We start from the raw sequence: 13,873 nt of genomic DNA on the forward strand, positions 1-13,873 counted from the left end.
AAAAGGAAAAAAACTACACATTAACATGATTATATATTTAAAAGGAATAGCAAGTTGTACATAATAAATTTACAGTTTCATATACAATCACCTTTTTTCTATCCTACTATTTTATGGAATGCTTGTTTATTAAGTTCAGAATGAAATAAATTTAAAAATTAAAAAAAAATTTGGCTTGAGAAACTAAGGCAAATTCAATATCAAAAATCTACACATACCATATCTACACCAATGGTATCAAACTCAAATAGAAGCAGGGGCCTTTAAAGCATACATAAGGATTCCTGTAGGCCACACATTGACTTACAAAACCACATACTAACTGTATCTATATTTGATTTTCATCTTGTTTATTTTGTTAAATATTTCCCAATTACAATTTAATCTGGTTCAGACTTCTTGGGTTATGGCTGACACTCTGACCTACATCATAGCCTAACCTCTTAAGATTGTCTAGTATAGTAACCAGGCTAGTAACTTGGTCAAAAAAGGAAACAAGTGTTCTTGTACAAAATTATTGACTTGGAAATGTTTTACATGATTGCACATGTATAACCTATATCTTATTGCTTACCATCTCAGGGAGGAAGGGAGGGGAGGGAGAGTGGGAGGAAAGGATAGAATTTGGGACTCAAAACTTTTTAAGTGTTAAAAATTGTTTTTAACATAATTGGGAGAAAAATTATATATACATATATTAATTGTGTGTATATGTATATATGTATATGTAAGTGTGTAGATAGTTTGTATGGGGGGAGAGAAGGAAATGATTTGATCTTCTAAGACCTATTATTATTATTGAAGCTATGCTAGCTTTCAGTGATTACTGTTTCCATTTCCAATTTTTCACAACTCATCAATTTAAATAATCTGTACTAAAAAATAACATTTCCACTACATACAACTATACTACAAATCAAGAGGTGGGAGCCATAGAAAGAAACTTTGCTCTAAGCAGACACATAGATTGTGAGTAAAGTCACAGGACAATAGATTGGTGTGTCCTTTCCACATACAATTACAATATTGATTTGAATATGGTTCCCTGAGCAATTGGCAAAAATTGGGGTAGAGAGAATTAAAAGATGGTGGCAAGAGATGGTGGCTAGGCCTGGATGTCCTGGTGGATGGCTAGATGTGATAAAGCAGGTCTCTACTTTCTTCACTGTGAATCAGGGCAACAGTTGTCAATGAGAAGCCCTACAGAATCTTTTGTGCTCTCCTTGATTTGTCCAAATTTACTGAAAGCTTCTCAACATCTCCCAGCAGTCTCCTCTGTTGGCTTTTCCCATACCTTAAAATGAAGTTCATCTGATCCTGGTGAATTCATCTACTGAGAGAAACAAGGCATTTTTTTAATATCTTCTCACCTTTTATCCATTTTGGTTCTGCCCTTCCTAGTACCAAGATCATTCTTCCTGGTAGAGAAAACAGAAACGAAATAAGAATTAGATAGTTTTGTCTTTTCATCATTTTATGCTGTCATTAATCTATCCCTAGTAGCAGTCCCATACATCTTTGGGCCTGCTCTTTCTCCTACTCCCAAGCATTCCTTTTTTAAAAGTCTTGCTATGGGATCAAGTTATAAGGTTGTCCCTTCCTTCCATATCACACATATATACACACACAAACATAGACACAATATATGTATATTTACATATGTGCATGTGTGTATATGTATATTTCTATTTTAATTGATGAGTTCCCTTTGAATCCACATCAGTCTTTTCAGACAGCTTCCCCTTTTCTTTTAAATGATTTAAGAATCATTTGTTTTTGGATCTGTGTCTTCAGAATTCTATCCCTGAGACTTTCCCATTCTTATTGAGTCAACTTTCCCCTATAGAATTTTAGGCCACAGGATCCCACTTATCTTTCCCTTTGAAATCATTGTAACCCCTTTCCCCTAAATCTAGGCTAAATGTTAGACTAGCCCATTTTCCTTCTCCTTCTTTGTTATGAAGTCTAGAGAGTTTCCATCATCTAAGTTTCCATAATTAATTCTATTTTGTTGGTTAGAATCAGGACCAAAGAAACAGTTCGCATTATTGTCTATTCCACATTTGAAGTAGTTCATCTTAGTGTCTACTACACCTTTGGAACAATTCATCTTCTTGTCTACTCCACTTTTGGAAGAGCAAAATTATTACTAAATAAAACAAACATTTGTCAACTGCTCTGCTTTTGGAATAGAGAGGGAGCTCTCTCAGATGTCCAGAGACCTGACATCCTCCATCATGACTATATTAGACCTCTGGCAGTCAGGTAATGTGATGGATAGAGCACCAGGACCAGAATCAGGAAAACCTGAGTTGAGATTTAATTTATTTTTGCTTTTTGGAGGGGGGAAAGTAGGGCAATTGGGGCTAAGTGATTTGCCCAAGATCACATGGCTAGTTTTTGTGTTAAGTATCTGAGGCTAAATTTGAACTAAGGTCCTCCTAACTTCAGGGCTGGTGCTGTATTCACTGCACCACCTAATTGCCCCTAGAATTCTTACCAGCTGTGAATCCTGGAAAGTCATTTAACTCCTATTTGTCTCAGTTTCCTCATCTGTAAAATGGATATAATAATAGTAGCTATCTACCAGCGTTGTTGTGAGGATCAAATGAAATAATTTTAAAGCACTTAGCACAGTGCCTGGCATATAGTAAGTAGCATACAAATGTTAGCGTTATTGTTGCTATCATTGCCATTGTTATTATTATTATTTATTTTTATTATTATTATTAATATTAACATCTTGTTATTATTTGCATTGTATATTTTGGAATTTTTTCATCTACTTTCTCCTTTTTGACTGGGTGATCTAGAGCATATCCCTGCCATATTATCACTTCTGTTGTTCCCTCTAAGTAAAACAGGTTTCTTCTGGAGGTGATATTTTCCATTATTTCAGGTTTTCAAATGGAGGCTGGATAACCACTTGGTAGGGAGGTTGACAATGTTGAATAGGGAATTCATGTTCAGATTTAGATTGAACTCTGAAGACTCATCCAACTTTGAGATGCTATGATTCTAATTTGCCATGCAGAAAGACTTCTCTGAATTGTAGTCAGTGTTTACATCTGTGCCTTAATCAACATTATTCATCTGGCGCTAAATCATCATAGCAATCACTGTAATAAGTGGATCCCATCTCTAACTACCCTCTCTTCTGGTACAGAGAGAGAGAAGAGTCTTCCATTGTCTTTTCCCGGTATTCTCCCAATGATAACAAGAAAATGAGATGGTCACCAAGTGAAGTTATATATGTTCTCTAGGAAATGATAATCAGTGAAATAGCCCTATATACATACGCAAAGTTCTTCCTAGGGTGCAGAGAGACCCCCAGAAAGAACAAAGCAACGTGCTGCCTAGCTATTATACTCCACCATAGTTATAACTATTCAGGGTTCCATGGCTAGAATTATAATCATGCATGCTTCACCAAAAAATAAAAGCATGGGGACCTGTGATGAATCAGTTTCCTTTGCCCCATTTTTTGCTCTTTCCACTCAAGTTTTCTCTTCCTTGAAGAAATGGAGGCATGCCTGTATAGTTCTTCACTAAACTATGTGTTCCAAAGCAGGCATCCCTACAATATAAGGTGTTCAATAAATGCTTATTCATGATCCAACAATTTATATATTGCATGACTAAATGGGTATAGCACTTTCCACAGTACCTGGCACATATTAAGCACACCTAGCGTGCTGGGCAATGGAGATACAAAGGTGAACATAATGATTCCTTACCTCCAAGGAGCTTACAATCTAATAGAGAGGGTGATGCCAATATGTAAGTAATTCCAATATAATCTAGAATGTAATTATATTGCATGGGAGACTTAGGGAAGATGACCTCTTATAAACTAGAGTGGGGAAGACTTCGGAGAAGAGATGGCACCTGCTAAAGGAAAACACAGATATCAACAGGTCAAGACATTAATGGGAGTTCATTCCAGGCACTGGGAGAGTAAATGCAAATGTGTAGAGGGTAAGGAGGACAAGATGAGACCAAGCAATGGCTAGAAATGCAATTTGACTAGACCAAGGAGCTTGTGAAGGAAAATAGGGTGAAATAAGGCTGGAAAAAGTATATTATAGAAAGATTTTGGTGGGCCTTGAGTAGTAATCTAAAGAGCTTGTGTTTTAATTAATAGGCAGCAGAGAACTTACTAGAAGATTTTAAGGACAGAATCAATCAGTCAATAACCACTAAATAAACACTAATTATGTGCCAGACATTATTAAGCACTGGAGATACAAAGAAAGGCAGAAGACAGTTCCTCAAGGGTATGAGAGTTAAATGGGGGAGACAACATGCAAATGATTGCCTAGAAACAGGATATATTAAGGAAAAACTGGAAATTCCTACAGAAGACAGGATTTTAGCTGAGACTCGAAGAAAGTCAGGGAAGCTGGGAGACAGAGATGAGGAGGAAGAGCACTCCAGGCTGGAAGTTCCAGGAGTTTGGAAGCTGAGTGTTTTGCTCAAGCAATAACAAGGAGGCCAGCATCACTGCATCAGAGTATTTGAAAGGAGTGGCATAGGTTCTAGAGGACTTGAATGTCAAACAGTGGGGTTTAGTTTTGATCCTCAGTCAAGATGATAGGGAGTCACTGGAATTTGTAGGAAGTGGGTGACATGAGCAGAACTGCACATGAGGAAGATCACTTTTACAGATGAGTATAGAAAGTTCTTGGAGTGGGGAAAGGGTTTTAGCAGGCTGAACAACCAGTGGATATTGCAATAATCCAGGCATGAGGTGATGAAGGTCTGAAGCAGGGTGGTGGATGTGTCAGAGGAGGAAAGAGGGCTTATTATATGGTATGTAGCAAAATAGAAGGGCCTTGGCAATAGCTTAGCATTTGCAGACACTAAGCATTCAGGCCTGTCAACAACCCTGTGAGGTGGGTCCTTTAACTTCCATTTTATAGCTGTGGAAGTACAGCTAGTACTAACAATTAGTGTCAGAGGAAGGATTAGAACTGAAGCATTATGACTTCCAAAACTTGCACTGCATCTACCCCAAAATTAAATGTAATCCATACAGCATTCCCTTCTGATCCTAGGTCATTATTGTTTTCAGCACCTTTAATGTGTGCATACACATGTATGTACATATGTATGTGTGCTTAAATCCACATGAATGCACACATATATGTATGCATGTGTGTATATCATTTTGTATCATACATACACACCTGGTAACGGTGAAGATATGTGTGTTTGTGTGTGTGCCACCAAAAGATATTGCCAATCCCTTGCCTGATCCTGTGCAGTAACAATTGGTGTCAGAGTGGATGGAGCACTGGGCCTGAAGTCAGAGACCTGAATTCAAATGCCATCTCAGACACTTACTAAGTGACCTTGGGGAAATCACTTAACCTCTTTCTATCTCAGTTTCCTTTTCTGTAAAAGGAGGATAATAATAATAGCACTTGCTTCTCGTGGTTGTTGTGAAAATCAAAATGAGATAATGCTTGTCAAGTATTTGGTAAATGCTAGAAAATAAAGAATAATCAGACATTGGAAATTCCTCACCTACATGGTGATTATCCATGCCATCCAGCACTGAAACACCTCCTCTGGAGAAAAAGCTAAGTTATCTCTGTTTTGCAAAGAGCTAGATACTTGCAGCCTCTGGCTCCAATTCCTTTAATGGATTGTCATTATTGGAATTATTAGGCTGGCAGTGGGGTCCATGTGGACTTCTCCAATTAGAATCCTTTTTCTTAGAATATCAACCCCTTGAGGACAGGGATTGTTTTCTTTGTATCCTCAGACCTTAGCACAGTGCCTGGCACTTAGGAAATAATAAATGCTATTTACTAAAAAAAATTAAAAAGCCAATTGGCTCAGGTCCAACTGGGACAACCTTGCTCTATTCTCTGGATTTCATTGAAGTTACATAAACATAGCATAATATAATCAATCACACAAGCATATTTTAACTGCAGGTGGCTTTTATTCATACTATAAAAACAAAGAGAATATAACCATATATTATTAAAGTAGCTACTGGTGTACCCCTTGCTCAACCCTAGACAAAATAGGCATGCCCTAAGAGTTCCAGGCATGCAATTAAGGTGCTTGGACTCAGATCTCCCTAGCAGCTGCTCTCACTGATTTAGCAAGCACCCCCAGCTGCTTATCCACTCATAGTCTCCTGTCAATGTTCAGTAAGTGTGGGTACTCAGGAGCCAGCAAATGGATTGCCCCAGCTGCATTTTCTCACTCGCTGCTCCACTGCTCCTCTAATACTCTCTGGGACCTCAGATTTTGCTTTGTGACTAGATCATTATCTGAGTTAAATCAGACCCCTGATCATTCTTCCTTTCCTGTTCATTACTAGTGAAGCAAGAGAATAGATTGCAGATCAGGTCCAAGAATGAAGAAAGATCCCTCCATGTCCACCTGTCCTCTTATCTTTGAACTAACCATGCCTTTCTAGGACTCTCCATACACTTTCCTGCTCTGACTCTGACTCTTCATATCTTACTTTGACAGGAAGTAGCTTAATTGCTCCCTTCTGTTTTTTCATTCATTTGAATCTGTTTCATACTATCTTGATTTCTCATAGAGTCATTAGCTTCCAATTGCCTCAGTCTAATTTAGAAGGAATTATGCTCTTCAGTGAGTTTTTGAAATTCCTTTTCCATCTGGCAAATTTGGCATTTTAAGGCATTCTTCTCCTCATTGGCTTTTGGGGCCTCTTTTGCCATTTGAGTCAGTCTATTTTTAAACTGTTATTTTCTTCAGCATTTTGGGGTCTCCTTTACCAGGTTGTTGAACTTGCTTTTCATGATTTTCTTGCCTCATTCTCATTTCTCTTCCCAATTTTTCCTCTACTTCTCTTACTTGATTTTCAAAATCCTTCTTGAGCTCCTCCATGGCCTGTGACCAATTCACATTTTTCTTGGAGGCTTTTGATACAGGACTTTTGACTTTGTTGTCTTCTTCTGGTTCTATGTTTTGATTGACTTTGTAATTAAAAAAAACCCTGATTCTATAGTTTGATTACATTTCCTCTGTTTGCTCATCTTGCCAGTCAATTACTTGACTTTTTAGCTCTTTGCCATGGCAGAACTCTACTTCTAGAGTGGAGAGAGCTGTATCCCAAATTTCTGGGGTTTTGCATAATTGTCATGAGAGCTTTTTCTAGGCACCCAATCAGGACTGTGAGGATGACTGTGTCTCCACAGTCTCAAAAAGCTCTGCCATGCTAGTGCTCCTCACCCCAGGACCACCACCCAAAACTGCAACCCAGATCCAAGTAGGTCAAAGGAAGAGCAATTACCCTCTGAATGGTCACTTGGTCCCCCTGTAATTTGTAGGCCTGAAGCTCAGGAGGCAGCCATGCGGTAGTAGCTGAAGTCGCAGCTACCTACATGGCTCTGGGGGCAGGAGCCGCACCTGCTCTTCTCTCACCCAATTCCAACAGAGTTCCCCACTGACTTTTTACTTTCTCTTTGGTATTTATGGATTGAGAAGTCTGGAAATCAAGACAGCTGCTGGTAAATCAGTCCCCTGGAGTCTATTCTGGCCAGTCTGGGCCAGCACGGCTCATGTGGGACTGTGCTTGGCTCCCATCCCAGCGTGATAGACCCTTCCTGCCAGGATGCCTTCAGCAGAAGATTTGTGTCTCTCTGTCACTTTGTGGGTTCTGTAGCTCTAAAATTTGTTGAGAGTCATTTTTTATACCTATTGGAGATGGTTGGAGTGGGAGCTCAAGCAAGTTCCTGCTTTTACTCTACCATCTTGCCCCCTAATTGCTGTACCCTTCTGCTAGCTGGCTGTAAGCTTCTCCTTCCCCTCCTACCAGGCCATTATTCTCAACAAGAAGGTATATGGTGGGGGAAAAGGTAGAGTGAATATAATTATCCCTCCACATCGTGACTTTTGCCCATCCTGGTTTCAATATATCACGAGTCAGTATAAGAAAGTAAATGGAAATTTGGGGAGAGTTTTGTGAAAGCCTCAGATGGGATGAAAAGGCCAGTAGGCAACACAGAAAAGGTTTAGAAGCCTAGAAATGCATAAAATATTTATAGTATTGTATAATATAACCTATGACCAAATACTTAACCCAAATTTTACATTAAAAACAAAAAAAATACATTAAATATTAAATTCAGAACTTTTCTGGAATCAAAGAAGGGCCAAAAAGTTTTCTGTGGATTTTCTAGATCGTGGGGGTGCAGTGTCCCTAACACCACCACCACCCCCACGATGTGAAAGGTATAACAGTATTGAGGAGTATCACATCAACTCAAGGGACTACCTGATATGTGTCAGATATCCTAATTTCTGAAAACTACCTTTGTGCCATATGAATCAGGTGTGTAGATAGTGAAGTTAGCCTCCACTACCACAAATTTAATTATAATTGGAAGCAGTAGCATGGTGTGACAGAAAGACCACTGGACTAGACTCAAGAGATATGGGCTTTAGCCCCAGATCCATCATTAATTTATCTGACTGGTTGTGGGCAAGTCACTATACCTTGCTCTACTTGCCTCCTTTGGTAAATGGAGAGTTGGACTAAAAGATCTATAATGGTTCTGAGAGGCAGTGACCTTGAAGACCAAGAAAAACCTAATAAGTGAGTCAATAAACATTTTTTGAGCACTTGCTAAATACTGGGCATTGTTCTAAATGCTGAAGATACAAAGAAATTTTAAGGAGTCCCCGCTCTCAAGGAGCTCACAGTCTAATGCTGGAGATAACAGGTCATGTACAAAGTATCTATATAGAGAATAAGTTGGAAATACCAGAGGTGAGGCACTAGGATTAAGAAGGATTGAAAAAGGCTTTCTGTAGGAGTTAAAATTTTGTCTGTGACTTAAAGGAAGCCAGGAGGCAGAGATGAATAGAGCAAGCATTCCCAGCCTAGGAGAAAGCTGGTGAAAAGCTCTGAGTAATGAATTTGGGGAGCAGCAAAGAGGCTGGTGTCACTGGATCACAGAGTATTGTAGGGCGGGGAAAAGGGTGTAAGAAGACTGGGAAAGTGGTAAGAGGGCAGCCTATGAAGGGCCTTCACTATCTAATAGAGAATTTTATATTTAATTTTAGATGTGATAAGGAGGCACTGGAGTTTCTTAAGAGACTAGGGGGTGTAAACACGATCAGAACTGTGTTTTAGGAATATCACTTTGATAGTTGAAGATGGACTGGACTGGGGAGAGACTTGTGGCAGGCAGACTGACTGGAATGCGAGGTACCTCTAATCATTAATAGCATTCAATTTACTTCAAGGATGAGGAATGCATCAATTGTTCTTATTGGAATTCTTAGAGGAAGTTAGGTTTCACTGTGGATAGAGCAGTAGGTGGATAGAGACTCATCTTCCTGAGTTCAAATCTGACCTCAGACACTTATTTTCATTGTGACCCTAGACAAGTCATTTAGTCCTATTTGCCTCAGTTTCCTCATCCATAAAATGAAGTGGAGAAGGAAATGACAAACCACTCATGTATTTTTGCCAAGAAAACCCCAAATGAGGTCACACAGTGACAGACACTACTAAAACAACTAAACAACAACAAAGGTGCCACAGTAGATAGCATGATGGGTCTCAGGAAAGACCAGATTTCAAATATGGCCTCAGACATCTATTAGCTAGTTGTGTGATGCTGGGCAAGTTGCTTGATTTCTGTCTGCCTCAGTTTCCTCCTCTATGGAATGGGGATAATAATAACACCAATTTCTCAGGGTTGTTGTAAGGATCAAATGAGATAATCTTTGTAAAGTGCTTTGCAAACCCCAAAGTACTACATGAATTATTATAATAACCTTATGATGAAACTATATGTAAATAGCTTTTCAAATGAGTTACTGAGTCCTACTTGATCTAATGAACTTCCCATATGCTACTGATTACATTGTTTTTGTCCACAAAGTAGATATATTGATCTCTCAAAGCATCATAATGAGCCCAGGGTAAATTTGATATTCCTAACTTGAATCTACTATACATTGGAAAACACCATTTCTTATTTCTAAAAAAAAAAAAACGAGTTGAAAACTTTTCCAAGAAGGAAATCGCTAAACATAAAAATCCTAACAGATAAACTTTGTTTTATCTCAGTATCCATTTTGTCAAATTCCCTCTGACTTCACAGAAAATCCCTTGCCAACTCCAGTGAGACAAAGGGATTAGATCAGACCATGCTGATTTTTTGTAAAATTTTGAAGCTACACTCCTGAACTTCATTCATTCATTAAAATGCCTAAAAATAAGTCACCAGCTATAAAGATTCTAAAAAATAATGAAGACAAAATCTTAAACATACATAATACATGCTATTTCTTAACAATTTGCTATGATATACAATACATATACTTTATGACAGATTTTTCTAAAGATGCCATAAATTAAGATAACATGCTCTAGCTGGGTAATTCCCAATGATATTTTGAATGGCTATTTACATGATCTGTTGTGTGAAACCCAGCACTCTTCTCTTAAAATAATTTTGAAAAAACATATCTATTCCAGGTAGTACACATAAAGTTTCATTCTGAGTTTCAGTTTCACTAGAAACTCTGTGGGCTTGACCCTCTGTGATTTTAATTACATTTCCACAATCAGAGACAGAAGAAACAGAACCCCCTCCCCCCTTCTCTCTCTCTCTCTCTCTCTCTCTCTCTCTCTCTCTCTCTCTCTCTCTCTCTCTCTCTCTCTCTCTCTCTCTCTCTCTCTCTCTCTCTGTCGGTCTCTGTCTCTGTCTCTCTCTGTCTCTGTCTCTGTCTCTCTCTGCATCTCTCTCTCTTATTTCTAATTTTTCACTATTCTATTTTCTTCTTCAAAAATTGAGTCTGTGTTGTCTTGACCTAAGCCTGTTTGCCTCCTTCAAAAAAGCTAACCAGTCCTTTTTGTACAAGTTACAGTCAGGGTTTTTTTTTAATGCTAGAATAGTTCATAGTTCTTTTATCATGCTCCCTACCCCTTCTCCCACCCCATGCTTACTTCCTCTAGATCAAGCATTCTTAACCTGGGGCTTATTAATTTGTGGATTTGGGTTTTATTTTTATATTTTAGCACCTTTTTAATATAACTGGTTTCCTTTGTAATTCTATGCATTTTATTTTATGCATCTAAAAACATTCAGAGAAAGAGTCTATCCATAAGCTTCAACAGACTGCTAAACAGGTCCATAATACACACAAAAAAAATTTAACAACTTCCACATGGAAACATTTATCCACCATCTCCCATCCTATGGCACAAATGAGACTACAAAAAAAAAAGGAAACTAACTTTGGTCTCTCCAGCTGAATAGTCAAGATATTAACTTAGTCTATTTTTTCTTTTAATTTTAGGCTCTCTGTAGCTTACTAGTTTGCCTCTAGGTGAGCATAGAGTGAGAAGATCAGTCTGTCACTCCTGACAAATTGCTGCCATTTGACCAAAGCCTACCTCCAGAAAGAAGCAATGTTTGCTTGTTTCATTCCCCTCTCCCCACCTCCCTTTCCCAGTGTCTTCTGTGTAATTTGGACTCCTCTGTGACTTTTAGAACCACAGAATTTTAGCCCTGGAAGGATCCTTCAAGATCATCTAATTCAATCCTTTTATCTTCTAGGTAAGGAAATGGAAGTCCAAATCAATAATATGACTTGGCCAAGGTCACACAGCTAATTGGTGGGAGAGTCAGAGTTAGAACTCAGGCCTGGCAAATTCTACCCCAAGATTCTAAAAACCATCCCATTTAAAATTTTGTATTTCCACTGAGTTTTGCTTCCTTTTGAACTGCTCTAAATTTCCACTTTCCATTTTTAATTCCATTAGAGAAATTGGTTAATGGACTGCAGAATCTCTCCCAGTACCCTTGCTATCCTTTTTTTTATTTTCTTTTTTTGGAGGGCAGTTGGAGTTAAGTGACTTGCCCAAGGTCACACAGCTAGTTTTTTTGTGTTAAGTGTCTGAGGCCAGATTTGAACTCAGGTCCTCCTGACTCCGGGGACAGTACTCTATTCACTGCACAACCTAGCTGCCCCTTATCCTTGCTATCCTTACTGAACATTGAGTCATCTTAGGCATCTGATTTTTAAAAATTAAATGTTCTTTCTCAACATTCATATTTCCTTCTTTCTTGTTCAGAGGTAAATTAAGGCTTCAGCTATTTGTGGGCTGCTCATCCACCTTTGGTGTCCCTCTCTCATGCAGCCCTCACCTGTGGCTCCAAGAAGACATAGTGAGTCAGGGGGGGTGTCTACTATAATCATCTGGTATACCAGCCCATTAGAATGGGTGAATGAGAACAATTTGTTCCAACAGCTACTGTGGAGCACTTGGAGCTTGGTCAGACATCAAAGACACCAAGGTCATTCACCATACCCTGGGTCATCACCATTCATCTTGACTCATCTTTCCACACTTAAATCCAATTCACATGCAAGTCATACAATCATGTCATTGGTCCTCTTCAAAAAATGAATGATGAAGGACAATTTTCACAATATCAGTATTATTACACAAACTGTTCTCCCAGTTCTGCTTACTTCTTTCTGTATCAATTTATACAAATCTTCTCAGGTTTTGTTGAAATCATCCCCTTTATCATTTATTACAGCACAATTTTATACCTTCACATTAATCAAACATCAGCTGTTCTTCTATCCCCAACTGATGGATATCCTCTCAGTTTATAATTCTTTGCCACTACAAAAAGAGCTGCTACAAACATCTGTTGCAGAGGATAAGGAAGTAGAGGAAATTATATGAAGAACCTGATAAGATGCTCTAAATTAAATCAACATATTTCGACACTCAGCAACTTTAACAACAACAAAAAAAAAACAGGCCATAGGAAAAATGGTGGAAAAATATGGTATATTGGAAAATGCGACTGAAGATTAAAAAATGAGAAATGCCCAAGACTAATATACTATGCAGAACTTCCACGCATTCGTATGATGACATTTTCTTTAATAAGTCAAGGCAAACAATGAATAATATCACAAAAATGAAAATTTTTCTTATAAGGAAGAAAACTGGCTATCAATATGAGAATCATTTCTGAATCAACTGTTTATAACTACACCATAAACTTGTTAAAGCAAAGACCAAAACCAGTACCAAAATACAAGAAAAAGATAAGAAGTTTTGACATGCCATTTCAAAGTTATACCCTGACTTTTAAAAGCAAGATATTAATGAAAGAAATGTGGAAAGAAAGAGAAAGATAGAGACAGAGATAGAGAAAGAGTGACAGAGAAAAAGAAAAATTGGATAAAGAAAGATATTCAAACAATCATGTGCTAAAGAGGTTTTTATTTATTATTTATTTATTTATTCTTAATGTTCCTTTTTTTTTAGTTCCAAATTTTCTCCCTTATTCCCACCATTCCCCTATGCACTAAAAAGGCAAGCAATACGATGCCAATTATATATGTGAGGTCAAGCAAATACATTTAGCTATATTAAAATGAAAAAGTAAAGAAAGTGAGAAAATTATGCTTCAATGTGCAGTAAAAGTTCATCAGTTTTCTCTGGAGGTGGATAGCATTTTTTTATCCTGAGTCCTTTGAAATTGCTTTGGATCACTGTATTGATCAGAACAGCTAAGTATTTCATACTTGATCATCATTACAATATTGATCTTACTGTAAACAATAATCTCCTGTTTCTGCTCACTTCACTTTATGTCAGTTCATATAGATCTTCTCATGCTTTTTCTGAAACCAACCCCTTCATCATTTCTTATAGAACAATAGTACTGCATAACAATCATATATCACAATTTGTTCAGCCATTCCCCAATAGATGGGCATCCCCTCACTTTCCAATTCTTTCCCAGCACAAAAAGGGCTGCTAAAAATGTTTTGTGTGTGTGTAGATCTGTACACACACACACACACACACACACACACACACACACACACA

General features: G+C 38.0%; 1 long non-coding RNA gene across 1 annotated transcript in view; it reads right to left on the bottom strand.

The window, feature by feature from the left end:
- The window catches only part of LOC138166222 (uncharacterized), a 50,686-nt gene that overhangs the window by 23,751 nt on the left and 13,062 nt on the right, over positions 1-13,873 (bottom strand). The window contains exon 2 of the long non-coding RNA XR_011169572.1: positions 1,371-1,418. This is a non-coding gene — a long non-coding RNA (uncharacterized lncRNA). The remainder of the gene's footprint in view (positions 1-1,370; positions 1,419-13,873) is intronic.

This window comes from Petaurus breviceps, unplaced genomic scaffold (assembly GCF_028583685.1).
Source record: "Petaurus breviceps papuanus isolate PSGF00001 unplaced genomic scaffold, PetGlider_PUasm1.0 126, whole genome shotgun sequence".
In the NCBI taxonomy this organism is placed as follows: Eukaryota; Metazoa; Chordata; class Mammalia; order Diprotodontia; family Petauridae; genus Petaurus; species Petaurus breviceps.